Below are 16,653 nucleotides of genomic sequence, written 5' to 3' on the forward strand. Positions count from 1 at the left end.
ACGCAATGGGCCTGCTCACTTCGAGCAGCCCACCCTCCGAAAACAGGCGGTCGTCCAAGTGTCGTACGTGCATATTTAGTCAAAAAAGACTATACTCCTTTATTATCGATGAACAGGCGCGCTCAACATGACTTTCAACACGGGAGTGCGTGGCGTGACGAGATCCAAGATCGCCCATGACATTCATTAGCCCTTAGCTCCACAACTAAAAGCTGTCGCATCACTTCGATCGGAATGATCTCAAATGAGAAAATGTCGTTTAGTTGCATAATTGAGGGCAAGATGGAGCCATGTGCGATCTTTGAGCTCGTGAGGCCACGCGCTCCCATGTTGCAAGTCATGTTGAGCTCGACTGTACGCTCTATAAGGAATCTGGGAGTCACCTCGATTTTGCTGCATTATCTGCACTATATAGTTCACAAAAGTGCCGCGCCTGTGCCACACCAGTGTTTGCAGCGTGAGTGTAGTCCGACACTGGCGCTTTCGGTGCAGCGCTCAAATCGAGGTCAACGGTGCAGCAGATACGTGCATGCATTCGTCTGCTGCGGCCCCTGTTTTGGGTTTTAGAATTAGTCGCGTACGTTCACTTGTGCGCGGTATTGGAACCGTAGTATTTTACTAGCTGAACATTGTATTCGTGCATGTGACAACTGCGCTCGTCTGTCACGGGAAACGCTGCCGTTTGGCCACGGAGCCGTCTGCTACAAAGCGCACCAAGTACCTTGCGCTACTTCCACCAGAAGGGAACTGGCAGGGAAGCTAGAGCTGAATCTAGTGCAGGCGGACTCGTGCACCAAGACGTACAATCGAGTGCCGAAGTGCAGGTGGCGCTAGCTGCACTGGCAAATACAGTAAGAGCTCGGTAATTCGACGCCCGTTCATTCGAAAAATCGGATCATTCGGACGAGTTCTCCGGTCCCGACAAGCATATATGTATTGTTTAATATCAACAAACTCTCGTAAATTCGGTCATATTTGGCCGGAAAACCGGCTATTTCGTACGATCCTCGGTGCGTGCCAAGCACGGAGCGCCACAAATGTGCGACGTAAAGGAGAGAAAACGGCGTTCTCGAACAACCGAAACAGCCGCGGGCATTCAGAGAGGGATGGTCGCCATCCACAATCTTGTCACGATCGTGCTGTTCGAGACCAGGGCTTCAGCGGCTGCGACAAACTTGTTTTATTTACACTTTTACTAAGCGCACGCGAACTGCGTGGGCTTATATTATATACGATCGCGTCGATATCAACTGGGGTCAAAGCTACGACAAACAGTAGATTCGTTTTCACCGCCTGCTTTGGGAACTGCGTAGTCGTGATCCATGATTGTGCATTAGCGAGGCAGCGGCGTTCACTCGGAGCAGACCGTGCTAAGGACTTCTTTTTGTACACGCAGTCCCCAGCAACTGAACCGCGTCGCGGATACGGGAGGATTTCCTACCTGCCATAACCCTGGTCTGTCACGGCGTGCGGTTATTCCGTCTGCCGAACACCTCTGCGTTGCCCGGTGGAACATCTTTTTCAAGCCACTACCGCAAGCACCACTGCGCAGCCATTTGGCGCAACTGATATCATCCGGCAAAAAACACGCCCCCGTGCTCCATTGCTTCACATCGGCAGCGGCGGTCACTCGGAGCAGACCGTGCTAAGGACTTCTTTTTGTACACGCAGGTTGGTGCCTGTTACCTTCCCCTTAGTAGCGATTTTAGCTCTTGCCGCTGCCGAGTCAGTGTATTTATGCATTTTTCTTGCCTGTCTTGTATTCTTTCGCTATCTTTTTGATTGCACTATGACTAGCTGTGATTTGTGTGCAAAACCACTTCCCAACCTCAGTCGCTTTTGAGCATGTTGCGAATGCAATAAGTCCTATCACTTACGAAAGTGCTCGGGACTTTCTGAAGCACAAGCTAAGAACAAATCTGAAACGTTTTTCGGCTCATGGAAATGCACAAATTGCTATTCGCAGCGCCTGAGGGGGCAGGGAAGTGGTAAAGAAGGGAGTGACCAGGATGTACGTGCTGTACTAAATACAATTCTAGAGCGGCTCGAAAAGCTTGATAACCTTCCGGCGCAAGTTGGCAGCATTGATAAAGCCATCTCTCACCTATCTGACAAGTACGATGAGATTCTAAAAACTATGAATCAGCAAGACGCAGAAATAAAACACCTATGCAAGCGCGTGGACGTGCTCGAAGTCCAGGACAACACCGAGCAGATTCAAGAGCTTAAGTTTGCTGTGCATAATCTTGAATGGAGAAGCCGTAGACAGAACCTAATTTTCCATGGAATAGCTCAGTCTGACAAGGAAGATTTGCTCTCTAAGATTAACGCTGTTGGGCAATCCTTAAGTCTTCCTGTCCTTGAGAAAAGTGACGTGGAAGCCTTGCACAGGTTACCGTCAAACACTGGGAGGGTTCCAGGAGTCATTGTTCGCTTTGTCAAATTGGAAACAAAATGTGAATGGCTGCAGGGGAATAAAAGGCTGAGAGAAGGGCGGTCTAAAGTGTCAATCACCGAGAACATGACACAACACAGCCGGATTTTGCTGCAGTCTACGAAGCAATGGGCAGATCGCAATGACTTTAAATATGCATGGCACCGCGATGGCAAAATTTATGTGCAGAAAGCTGACCGGGAACGGGCTCATGTTATCCAACCTGCAGAGGATTTGACGCGACTGGCCGTGTAACGACGCGACTAGCCGTGTAATGCTATAATTTCATTTGTACACTTCCTAATCCACGATGGATTCCCCGTATGTTGCCCCTAATAACATTTGCAAACTTGTTATAAATCTACATTATCACTGCTGCACATTAACATTCAATCGATCCGCGGTAAAGAAGATCTGTTAGATATGTTTCTTTGTGAATTCAATTTCAAACTTAATGCAATAATGTTGACCGAAACTTGGATGTTAGAGAATGATTCTCGTGTAAACTATGATTCTTTTTATTTGCATCGCGTTGGTAAACGTGGTGGAGGTATATGTTTGCTGTTGCTAAAGCACATGCACTCGGATAGGATTGAACATTTATGCGCTGGTACACCTGATTATGAAGTTCTATCTGTGCTTTCGTTGTTGTCTATCGGCCCCCGTGTGGTCGCATTGATGATTTCTTTGCGTATACTGAAAATGTTTTTGAATTTGCGTGTCAGTGCCAATATACTATTTTCCTTGGTAGTGATCTGAATATTAATATTCTTGAGAATTCTCCAGGACGCACACAGTTGTTGCTTCTGACTGAGTCTTATTTGCTTCGAAATGTGTTCACTGTACCGACCCGTGTTACCTCGTCGTCTGCAACTGCACTTCACTTGATAATCACTAATGAATTTACTGAATGTGTTTCTGCAGGGGGTTATTAACAGAGCATTGAGTGATCACCTCCCCGTGTTTCTGTTGAGCAACGTCTCTTTGGTTTCTAACAAAATTACTCATGACCCGTTATTTCGGACACAAAATATTAACGCCAGCTCATTAGAAGAATTTCGTTGCATGATATTAAATTTTGATTGGACGCCACTGTATAGCCACATGACTGCAGACGAGGCATTTAACTTTTTTTTAAAACACTTCACAATGTTTTACAGCAAGGCATTCCCATACAGGGTTACGAAAAAACCGAAGAAGGCCCGTAAGCCTTGGATGACGTCTCGCATCCTTAAAATGATTTCCAAGAAAAACAACTTATATCAGAAGTTTTTACAGAGTCGCGAACACCCCGATTTCGTAGCTTTTAAAAAAATTCGCAATAATTTGAATGGCACAATAAGAAAATCTAAAAAAGAGTATCACATTCGCTTATTTTCAGGCATTAGTGACGAAAAGGTTCTCTGGAATAGATTAAACTTGTTGCTAAAATCTGAACGAACGTGCTCACCTGCTTCTTTTATATTGATGGTATCAGCTATGTTGGGAAAGACCTAACTGACGAGTTCAATGACTATGTTGTATTCCTTGTTCAAAGTGAGCATGACCCTAGCACTCTCGATTACGTGAAAAACCGAGCACAGGACACCATGGCACTTATCGAGTGCGATAGCGATCAAGTATTAGCCGCTTTCAGACGTATGAAAATCAGCAAATGCGCGGACGCTTTTGGTTTGACAATGAGACCTGTGTTACATGTCCTTGATGTCATTTGTCCCTTCCTAACTCATATTTATAACTTGTCCCTCAGCACTGGTACATTTCCATCAGAAATGAAAAAGGCGAAAGTGATTATTCTCCATAAGGGAGGTGCTAAAGAAATCCTTGGTAATTATAGGCCCATATCCATTCTACCAATTTTTTCCAAGGGATTAGAGCGAATTATTTATGTGCGTATTTCAAAATTTTTCGAAAAATACGGGCTAATAACCAGTACACAGTTTGGTTTCAGGGAAAGATCATCTACGGAAGTTGCGTTGTTCAAACAAAAAGAACTTATTCTTCATATTATAGAAATTAAACTAATGATTTTAGGGATATTTATAGATTTTTCAAGAGCGTTCGATAGAATTAATCATAAAACCATTCTTTTAAAACCTTCAGCTTATGGTGTCCGAGGGATTTCTTTGGATTTAATATCGAGTTATTTGCGTAATCGTACTCAGTATGTGGCTATCGACAACCACCACTCGTCCTGTAATAAAATAGAACACTGTGTCCCTCAGGGTAGCCTGCTTGGTCCTTTGCTGTTTATTATTTATGTTAATGATTTGATAGAAATAGACACTAGTGTCCAATATATTATATACGCAGATGACACGAGCTTATTCTTATCGGATTCAAATGCAGATGATTTAGTAAATCGGCCAATATCGTCCTAAATAAGTTACATACTTGGTCTCTTAAAAATTTCCTTCTTATTAACTCTAATAAAACTAAAGCAACATTTTTCAGAGCAAAAAATTAAGCTATTTCTGTCAGAGCCACACTTACCTTAGGAGGGAATACCATAGAAATTAGTAACACATTTAGAACGCTTGGAGTCTACTTTAATGAATTCATGCTCTGGGATAGTCACATAGAACATCTTCAAAGTAAGCTTGCACGTGTAGTTGACGTTTTGAGAAAATTCCAGCATCTATTGCCAGAAAAGGGAAAGCTTACGTTGTACCACGCCCTGTTTGAATCACAGTTAAAATACTGCGTATTGGTATAGGGAAGTTGTACAAAAACAAATATTAGTAAACTAAATCTCAATGCAGAAAAATGCGCTTAGAGCGATTGCTGACGTGCCTTACAAAACGCACTCTGAACCATTGTTTACCACCTACCATATCATGCACTTAACCAACATGTACCATCATCGTCTTTTACAGCTCTACAAATCACAGACGGAACACGGCATATTGTTCTTATGTGAAGTCGCTAACCTCCGCACCAACATTCTTTACTACCTTACAAGGCACCACGAGTACTGCGCCTCACCCACGTACTAACTACGGCTTTCAAACCCTAGGCTATACATTGCCTTCTTTGCTTAACAAGTTTGGATTTTCTAACACCTCGATACACGAACGTTCCTTTAACTCTCTTCGAAACTTATTTCGTTAATGTGTGCATTTACCCACCACCTTAATTATATTTTGTGTACACAACTTTATTTGAATATATCTGCAGATATAATGTATTTGTAGCATTACCCATTTTATTGTGCACCGTGGTTGTTCTGCTTTTGAGTTTTTGTTTTTTATGCTACAACATTATCCTGTGCTATTTCTGTTTTCGTGCATACCGCAGTACCGATGTATACGGGGGGAAGGGAGCAACGTCAAGCCGCGACTGCGCGGCTTTTTTCCCCTCCTCCTCAGCCATATATTTTTTGTATGCATGTCTGAAATAAAGACTCAGGCTCAGGTTTATTCAACAGCAGATGCGGTGCTCAGCAGTGTCCGTTCGACCCTAGACTTATAGACGCGCTCGTAGCATCAGAACTGCGCCGACACTATGATCGTGTCTTTAGCGACCACGGTTTCGTCCACAGCAGATGCGGCACTCTGTAACTTCGTTCTGACTTCAGGCAATTCGCGCGCAATGTTACAAAACTCGAACATTGCGGAAGCTGTTGAAGATAAAGAGCTTCAGCCGCGGTCTGCATATTGGCATAAAACTCACTTGCTTCATTGTGTTGGACGAACGATCAGTTGCCGGTTATTTTCCCGAAAAAATATATATATATATATATATATATATATATATATATATATATATATATATATATATCGTCAGGTGCGCGTGGTATTCTTAGTGGTGGGAATACGTAATATGGGATGGGTTCAGAGCACGTTTCGGCTTAACACAGGGGGGGGGGGGGTCTAGAGCCGCGGTGCCGCTGTCAACGAAGTCGCGAATGACGAAAATTGCGGCTTTTACACTGGTCTTATGCAAAATAAGTACTGGATTTACGTATTCACCAAGAAAATGAAAATGCGTTCATTTTATAGGCACTTGTAATTGTTTTCTGAATATTTTCGATAATTCGTCATTCGATTAATTCGGACCTTTTTTTCCGGTCCCGTGAAATCCGAAATAACGAGCTTTTACTGTAGTGCGAGTGTGCTGCGCGGTGCAGAAAGTGCAGCAAGAGCGAGGAGACCTTGGGGCACTGCAAGGTAAGATCATTTTAAGTGCTTCACAGAAGCCGCAAGACGCACACGACGGACTGCCCTCACGTCCTTATGCGTATACAAATGCGTATACGAATGCGTATACGAATGCGCACGTATACGCATTCGTGCGCAAATACAAAGGAGACCCTTGGCTTATGCAAGAAGGCTCCATAGCACGACGACGATGAGTAGAAAATACTCCATGTAACACGCTGATTCGGATTCGGCTTTAAAGGGACCGACAACTGGCCAGAACGGGTGATTAGATCCTGGTGGAAATGAAAAGGCCGTGAATTATAGTGACAGATTCCAGAATACTTTTCGCGATCTGAGTAGGATTTATATTTTTAAATCGCGTTTAAAAGTAACAAAAACCGGCATGTCGCGCAGCCTAGCGCGAGCGCCATGAACTAGACGTATGCAGTCTTAAGCACTTTGTTGTACGTAGTCCAATGCTTTTACACGCACCAGAACGAGGGCTGAAATGTTGAATATGTATGTTATTGTCAAATCCCATTTGTTTCTAAGGTAAAAGAAGTAAAACATGAGATGCGGCGCTGCTTTCGTGGCTTTCAGTGAAACGGAGGCTGCGGCGCATGCGCGAGGCGTCCGGCGGCGTTTCCCGCGTAGCTCGACTCTCGTGTGCTCTCGTCGTATCGGACTTTTCAATTGAAGAGTAGCACGCGAGTTTGCGCTGCTGCTCGCAAAATGCCATCGACTTACTGTTCTGTGGAGGATTGCTACCACTTCATGAACAACACTGCTGGTGTATCCTACCACTTGTTTCGTTTTCGAAGGCTTGGCTTGGCTTGACTAAAATGTGATAAAGCGACCTGTGTACGGCCAAAGTACGTCTACAAGAAGCCCCAGAAAAACGCTATAACTATTGTAAAATAATTTAATGGGCTAGAAAGCAGTAGTCGCGGCGCCGCAGGCTTTGCAAACGTGACATTGCCTTTTTATACTTAGGGCATAACTTGTCACCACTGCTGGCGTATAATCGCTATCGCGCTCACCTCTCACTGTTTTCAGCATGTGATATTAAGACTGCATAATCGCTGCAGATCGAAAAACTCTGATTACAAATGTTTTACGGCGTTCTCCGCGTTACCACTCCGTGATTAGAAGCTCTGATCGGTAAGCTTCCCGTTGCACTCAAGAAAACGGGTACCGCAAAATTTGGTTGTCGGTCCCTTTAAGAGGTATCGCTGGATTAACCGATGAGCGTTGCGCAACATACGCGAAATTTGTGGGCAATCACACTCGTCGTGGGCACAAGTTGAATCGAGGAGATCAGCCATAGGCCCGGTTAAAACCGCTTCGAGGTGAAGTTCGTAAGTGAAGTGATCACGAAATATGTCCTTGCCACTAAGGGCAATTTGCGTGCAAGCCCCCACCGATTACAGACAATGCGACAATTGATCTTCATCATCAGCAGCATGGTCATAGCTGTCTTTATGGCCTGGATAGAGCGGGCACTATAATAACCCCGATATCAGTGCGCAGACACAAGGCTTAGACTACCATGACCCTTGTTTGCCATGGTCTTACTTGAGCTCTATTTATAAGCAACAATGTGTTCGCAGTCTCAAACTGAAAATCCTTCGCAGCATACTTTTCGGAGAACAAAGTGCACCTGACAGTATTTCGATAAACGTGTGCCCAATAAATCATTACTTTCAACTACTCGTACATGTGGTAAGATCCCTAAATGAGTTTACGACGGCCTTTATAGGAAGGCGATTCTACAGCTTACGCTGTCTGTGCTGCGTGTTGTGCGCAAGCCTGGATTTTTTATTTATTTATTCCTTTTTTTGCCCACCATTCGACAGAATTGGCAAAAAAAAAAGTGTTTGCACAAATGTGGATGCCACACGTGAAGGGGTTCATGCCAGGCCGCCGCCATGCAGTGTTACTGCCCTCTGCTGCCTGAAGGAAGGGTGGGTGACACAAATCACGCTGGGCGATAAGGCACGTCTACGCTCCGCGTCTCGGCGACTGCTGAGGCTCGTCTCTCGTGCACAAGCCGGCACGTGCCATCACGTGGAGAAGATGAAGCAAGTTGTTGCTTTGTATTTTAAGAAAGAGCAGGAAGGTTAACTGAGGACGTGCCAGACTCGCTCCCATGGACGACGGGATTTCTTGAAACATTTCTTGAAACACCCAGTATAATGATACAGACGTAATTTTATTCGCAACAACGGGTTACGGGCAACCGAGAAAAAAAACCCGCGAAGATAGGTTGAGAGGGTTTTTCCACTCCACACCAGTGTTGCGGAGTTGCCACTCCAGAATTGGAATGACTCCGGAATCATTCCATATTTTCGCGACACCGGAATGGAATGAGGACAACGCTTGGAGGAACAAAATGGGAATGAAATTAAGCGCCTTTTGCACGGAATGGAATTACGTTTTAACGCGATAGCGTTAGAGGGCTCGTGTCGCAGAAATTCCGCCGTCGGCGTCGGCACCGTTGGTTGTGAGCGAAAAATCGCCCGTGAGCGAAAAATCGAGAAAACAAATAAAATAAAGAATAACATTTTCGGTCCCATTGAAGATCGAACCCGGGCCGTTCGCGTGGCAAGCAGGTGTCCTACCACAAAGCCACGACGTTACTTGCAGCTGGTTCGGAAAAAAACACTATATAAATGCCATGTAGTGGAAGCTGTCTCCTTAACGCATTTTGTTCGACAGGTGTCACGGCGAAAACGAGCCCATTAAGCGATTTGTAGGCGCACTTGGGAGGCCATCAAACTACGTCGAAAAAGGCCGGGATAGTGCAGCCATCGCCGCTAAAAACACACACGAACTTTCAAACAGCTCTAAAAATGGACAACTATGTCCATCTAGCGGAAAATATCAAGCCAACGCCGGCTTTCCAGAGGCGGCGTTGATCAAGCAAACAGCAAACGCTAGATAATGTGCTGCCATCTGTGAGGCATCATGCGGCGCGTGCTGCGGTTATGCGGCGCGTGCAACAGGTGCAACAGGTAAGCGTAATATGCGCTGGTGATCGCGATATACGTGTGCGAATTACGGGAAAAGTGTTACGTTAGGCAGGGTAGCCTCCGTGGGATTACATACAACGGCGTCGACTGGTGCTGACCGGGCAACGAGTCGACACGAACGCATGTGTAGGCCAACACGTGTGTGTGCGCGCGCCTGAGCCATGTGCGCTTTGTGATCGTGCTACGGAGACAGTGCCGTGACTGACCTGACTCGCAGCGACCGCGACCAGTCGAATTTGGGCAGCTGCTTGTCTTCTGACATACGAGGTTGGTAGTAGCGCCACGGTGCTACCCGCGGTTTATGAAAGTTGCACGGAGTGAAGCCCCGACAACGGACCTTCCGTACGACACCCGCTGAGCGGGGTATATCGGAGAACAACCAAACAAGACAACAAACACACTTTTATTACAACAACAACAAAAAAAAGGAGAAGAAAAAGAAGAATATACATCTCTTGGTCAATATGGCTAAATCCCGCACCCGCACGACGAAAAAGTCGACCACTCCAGCGGAAGACGAGGAAAGTATGGTACAGTGCAGCAGCTGCGAAGGATGGACATACCTGGAAGAAACGCCTTTCGAAAATTTGGAAGAGGCAAAGGACAAGACATACACATGCAAACACTGCACCAAGATATCCACACTGTACGCAAGCTTAGCATTACAGGAAAAAACAATGAGGGCAGAATTTAACTTGCAAGTGGATACAATGAAGGAGCAATGGAAAGCATCAGAAACTGCTCATAAGACAGCGATGAAAGAACTCTTACAGGAGTTGAGCACTGAGCGCACCCTACGCGAAGAACTCTCTACAAAAGTAGCAGCTCTACAGGCCGAAGTTGACAAACTCAGACCCTCGAAAGGCCACCTGGCCACTGATGACACCGATGTACACACAGGTGATGCTCTGTTCACTGAGCGAAAAAATGAACTCCAGCCTCGTGACTCAGAGCAACAAAACACTGCCAAAGTACTAAGCAACTCTATGGCAAAAGATGAAACTGAGGAGGACAGAGAAGCAGGTCCATGGCTGAAGGTGGGAAAAAACAACCGCGTAGAAAACCCCACAAAGGAGAAAGCAACAACACAAAGAAGCAATGAGCAATCAGTTCCAAAGAAGTGGAACCAACCCAAGCAACAACTGAGGTACACACAGTCGCAATACAGACGCTCAGTGGTGCTCGGAGACTCAAATGCTCACCGCCTGAAACGGCAGCTCCACAAAGACGTTAGCGACTGGAGACTCCGCGTCACAACGAAACCGGGAGCAACAATGGAGGAGACTCTGCTTCGAGCTGAGAAAGAGATAGAGCAGGCAAATTCAGCTGAAACTAAGCTCCAACTAATCCTGCATGTTGGTTCTACCGACATACTGAATGAAAAAGAGCCACACAGATCTATCGAACAGTTAAAACAGAAACTGACAGCTTGGAGTCAAGCTGATCCCCAACACCACTATATTCTATGTGCCACACCAGAACTGACACCACGAGGTCCACACGTGGTAACCGCCTGCCGAGAGTGGAACAAACAAGCTAACGAACTATGCACCATGCTTGGCCCCCAGGTAGAATTCTTCTCAACTACAAACCAAATGGACGGAGACTACCTCGAGGACATACACTACACTGAAGCAACAGGCACCCATGTTGGGCACCTCCTGGCTATGAAAATAGCCAATTTTTTAGGAGTATACAGGGAACATCACGACAGCCCCCCACAAGCTCGTCGACGTCTACCAAAACAAGACCACACAATGCGAGCCTTCCTGAAAGCTATGACAACAGCATTCACACAAATGAGCCAACCGAACCGTCGCAGGTGAAAGAGAGGCAAAATGCCCCGACCAGCCCACACGAAGAAAGAAAAAACAACCCAAAAACACAAGCGCAAGTAAACCGCAAGCAGAGACGTATAAGGCAAAAAACAATAAGAAAGGAAAAAGAATGCAAAATCTGCCTACTAAACATACAAGGTGGCAGTAAACTCAAGTGGGCAGAACTACAGAACCAGATAGACAAAGAATACATCAACATATATGCACTTACAGAGACCCACCTTCGAGACGAGGAAAAACCACTCTTACACACAGGGCTTAGTTGGCTTGGCCAAAACAGGAGAAAAGGACATAAACGAGGAGGGGGAGTTGGGTTCATAACAAAAGACCAGACCACACAAGAGGGAAAGGATGCCTGCCAAGAACACATGTGGATTACTGCGAAACTCGATAAATGTCACCTCAACATATGTGTTGCCTATATGGCTACCGGCTCAGAACAACAAACTTGGAATGAAGAAATCTATAACTGCATAAAAAAAGACATAGAACAAACATATAAGAACAAGCCAATCCTCCTTATAGGTGACTTCAACTGCCACATAACTGAATTGGAAGGCTATGAGAAACATACAGCCGACTTTCGCAAGCTGGTCAAGCAATGTAACCTACACATAGCCAACCTGGACCCTACATGCAAGGGAACATACACATGGTCACGCAGATTGAGCAAGTCTGCTATTGACTACGTCCTATACAACGACAAGGTCTCGCAGAACCTACATATAACATCCATACACATAGACGAAGACAAATCCAACAACTGTGGAAGTGACCACAACCGAATTACAGTAACCCTAAAACAAAAACAAGACCAAACGAACTCTGCAACTGTGCATACCAAACCACACTGGAGAGTAAGAGATGAAGACCGCCTCAAAACCTTCGCAGAAGAATTGGACCAATCGATGGAGGACTCTCTCACATATAAAGAATTCATTGAGAAATGTCTATCCGTGGCAAATAAAACCATTGGGAAAACAAATGGAAAAAACAGAACACGGACGACACCATGGTTCGACAAAGAACTAAAAGAGGAGATACAAGAACGAAAGAAACTCTCCAGACAACACCGACACACACCAGCTGAAAACACTAGCTTAAAAGATGCCATCTGGGAAAAATACCTAGCTCAAAAGGGAAAAGTGAAGGTGATGGTTACACAAAAGATAGACAAAGCATTCAAGCAACAAGAAGAACAAATAAGAAAGGAACGTCAACATTACAGCCAGAAGTTCTGGAGATATATTCAGACCATGGAACCACGAAATGCCCGGCCCAAGATGGTTTCTCTCCAGACAGGAGATGGCGGCAGTATTCACGAAAAAGGAGAAATAGAACAATACATGACACACCATTTTAGAACTGTACAAGCAAACTACGACATACCAATACACCAACTCACAAATATCACAACAGAAAGCCGATCTAAAGAACAGAAAGAAGCTGAAACTCTGACCTGGGAGATCTCGAAAGGAGAATTAAAACGACGCATCGGTGCCATAAAAAACCAGAAAGCATCTGGCCTTGACGATATTCCAAATGAATTTCTGAAAGCTCTACGTACAAATGCCCGAAAAACGCTACTCAACTGCTTCAATGACATCCTAAAAACAGGTGACATTCCAGAAACATGGAAAGAAACTCGTATACAACTTATCCACAAAGGCAAAGGGAAAGCAGAAAATGACATCAATGCCTACCGTCCAATAGCAGTGCTTAGCAACGCCCTGAAACTCTTCAGTACAATTTTAAATCACAGGCTACAAACCTATTGCGAAAAAAACGATATACTCTGTGAATCACAAAATGGCTTCCGACCCTGGAGACGCACAAGTGACCATATATTCACTCTCACTCAAGCGATAGAGATGAAGCACAAAGAAAAAGCACAACTCTATCTCGCCTTCCTAGACCTGGAAAAAGCCTACGACTCGGTCTCTCATGCCAAACTATGGCAAAAGCTTGAGGATGTACCCCTAGATAAAGAATTTATTGAACTACTGAAGGCACTCTATGCAGATTGCACAGCAGTATATGATCTCCATGGACATAAATCCCAAAAAGTGAACCTAAAAGTGGGCCTGAAACAGGGGTGCCCATTATCATCAACCCTATTTAATCTATTCATAAATAATCTTTTAAGAACACTTATCGACAAGGGACCTGGGCTGAGACTCTCGACGATAACAACAGACAACCGAGAAGTATACACAAAAATATCATGTTTGGCATTTGCTGATGACATCGTACTTCTAGCTGAATCGGCAACAGACCTCCAAGACCTTTTGGATATCTGCTCCCAAGGTGCGACCGAAGACCACCTCAAATTCAACACCGAAAAGACTCAATGGATGAGCCTAAACACAGACTCTGACGAAGCTACTTTCACACTGCAAGGAAAACATATAAAAAAGACGGCAACCTATAGATACCTCGGAATCGAAATAACCGACAAAAAAGACTACCTGGAAAAACAAGCAGAGTTAGTTACAAAGAAATCAAACCGCCTAAAAGGCAGAGTGTGGCATCTCTCCCGCCACTCGTACAACCCATACTCAGTGGGTCGTATTTTGTGGAAAACGCTCGCTGTCCCAGCGGCAACGTATGCGCTTGATGCACTTACGTACCCAACTGGAACAATGAAGTGTCTAAACAGACACCAAAATGAACTGGGACGGTGGTTGTTGGGCGGAAACTTCTGTACATCGAATGCTGCCATAACAGGTGAAATGGGGTGGTCACCTTTCGAAATTAGGGAGGCAAGATCTAAATTCCAATACATGGGCAGACTGAAATTCCTGCCAGAAACTAACTTCAGCAGGCGAATATACCTGCATCTACGGTACAAAGGTATTAAAACCCTCTGGATGCAACGACTTGCAACTTTAGAGTCAAAATTCGGCCCGAACCCGAAACTCCAACAAACCAAAAAAGAAAGTGAATGGCGTCAGGAAGTGAACGAATGGATCACCCAGATCAGCACGGACATCTGGCGTAAAGCGGTCACCAAGAAACACAGCCTATCGTGTTATGCAACACATAAATTGGCGCCGGGCTGTGAACCATATTACAGAGGAGACAAATCAAGCGCACTACTATTCCAGGCTCGCACGGGGTCTCTGGCGACTCAACAACGACGTCATGAACTCTTTGACTCCGAACCGTCGTGCCGCCTATGTGGAGCAGCCGAAGAAACTGTCACCCACGTTCTACAGGACTGCCCGCGCCTGCACGATAAACCCCGCACCTCACCAAGCCTGCCGGAACTCCTGGGCCTGTCGGGCCAAACAGAAGAAAACCATTTCGATAGGGTCAATTACACCAAGGATCTCCTGCTACGCTGGGATCGTCTTAACAGAGAGGTCGCGACCACATCTGCCAGGGAAACGCCCCACACACCCTCTTCTGCGGCCCCGCGCACCGACACTCCGCCGCCTTGTGGCAATGGGTCAAAGCAGACTGACGAGAAGCTGGCAGGGCCAGTCATGCTTCAAGACCCAAGTCGAGAACAGTGGTTGAGACAAAGTACTAGCATCACGGAACTCCCAAACACGGCCGCTGGATAGGTGACCCCCTACAACGGTAAACATCCGCCATGTTTAAACGGCCACGGAGGTGCAGAACACGGCATGGCTTGGCTCGACTCTTGACTCGACTTCCACCAAGCCAATCGTGTGTGTGTGCAGCGCCTCCTCTGTGTGTGTGCGTGTGTGCATTAAGCGACACCGTGACCCGTGACACTAGTGACACTCTGCTTATGCACGAACAAAAGAACGAAAACACTTGACATTTGTTTACATTTTTTTTTCTTCCTGTGGCACTTAAACTGCCTGCCCTGTGTTAAAAGGGAATAGGAACACCTTACTTACTTACTTACTTACTTACTTACTTACTCTTCATGGCCTTCGAGATGGCAAGCACGCGGCTTATATCTTGGAGGCCATGCGACTCTTGCTTTTGATCAAAAATCTGTACCATTCGCGCGCGCGCGCGTGTGTATGTCTGTGTACAGTATGCGTGTGTGTGTAACAATACACATTAATAAGTAGGCACTTAGTGGTTGAAGTGCGCACTAGACACCGGATTTCGCTATTGCGTTCAACTCTTAAAGGCGAAGCTTAAGGGTCCCCCAATTTTTTTTTTCCTAAAATAGAGCACGTTTTTGTCTACGAGTTGTTTTTTAAACTTCAAACACTAGTAAGTCAGTGCCTCGAATTTAACAATAAAGCAGTATTTTTAAATTGGCTTGGCTGATTACAAGCGCGGTGCATTTATAAGCAACGCGCCTACTACAATTCTGTCCTTATTCCGTATTCGATGGAAATGGCACAAGGTGCCCGAGAGGTGCACTGCTCCAACTAATACCAGCAGATCCAGAGGGTTTTGTTCCCCATTAACCAAATCTTGGTTTTCTCCATATTCACGACCGCTCCAGACGCGTGGCAAAATTGCTTAGCCTTCTTGAACACTACTTTAGTCAGCATAAAAATAAGCTATGTCGTCATTTTAGCATTAACACATTAGGCTTAAACAATATTAAAACATCACCATTCGTTCAAACATGCTGACCATGCAAACACTATAGGTAGCGGGAGAGCTACCCCTATGGGAATTAGTAGGGTGGTTGTACTGCACGAGATACGTCACCAAGCTACTATCCCTCGGTTTTGGTAGCGTCTTTTGCGTACTTTTGCATCTTGCGTACTTTTGCGTAGTTTTGAGTTCTTATCGCATCTGATGACATCAGCTTATGGGGCGTTCATTCTTAACTGGATAAATCTACCAAGATGCCTTTCCTACGTTGAGGAATTACAGGAATTGAATTGAACTGCCCGGCCATTCCCGGAGTGGGAATGGGCTAAGTTTTTTCATTCCGAGGAATTAAAAAGAATGGAATTGCGGCTAGTTCTAAATCCCCGGAATGGAAAAGGAATGGAATGGAGGCGCCCATTCCGCAACACTGCTCCACACCCACAATGTCAAAATACAGCAGCATGATAAAGAAAACATAATGCGTTTTATATGCCATAAACCGAGATAAACATACTTAAGCAGATGATACATGTAATTAGCACATACAAACAATGCTTTTAACACATCAGCTATTAAATATTAGAAGAAAGGTTGGCATAAATATTATTAAATATAAGCTTGTGATAGTGGCGTCTCTTGAAGTAGTACATTTCGTAAATCATGCAATTATA

This window comes from Rhipicephalus sanguineus, chromosome 3, assembly GCF_013339695.2.
Source record: "Rhipicephalus sanguineus isolate Rsan-2018 chromosome 3, BIME_Rsan_1.4, whole genome shotgun sequence".
In the NCBI taxonomy this organism is placed as follows: domain Eukaryota; kingdom Metazoa; phylum Arthropoda; class Arachnida; order Ixodida; family Ixodidae; genus Rhipicephalus; species Rhipicephalus sanguineus.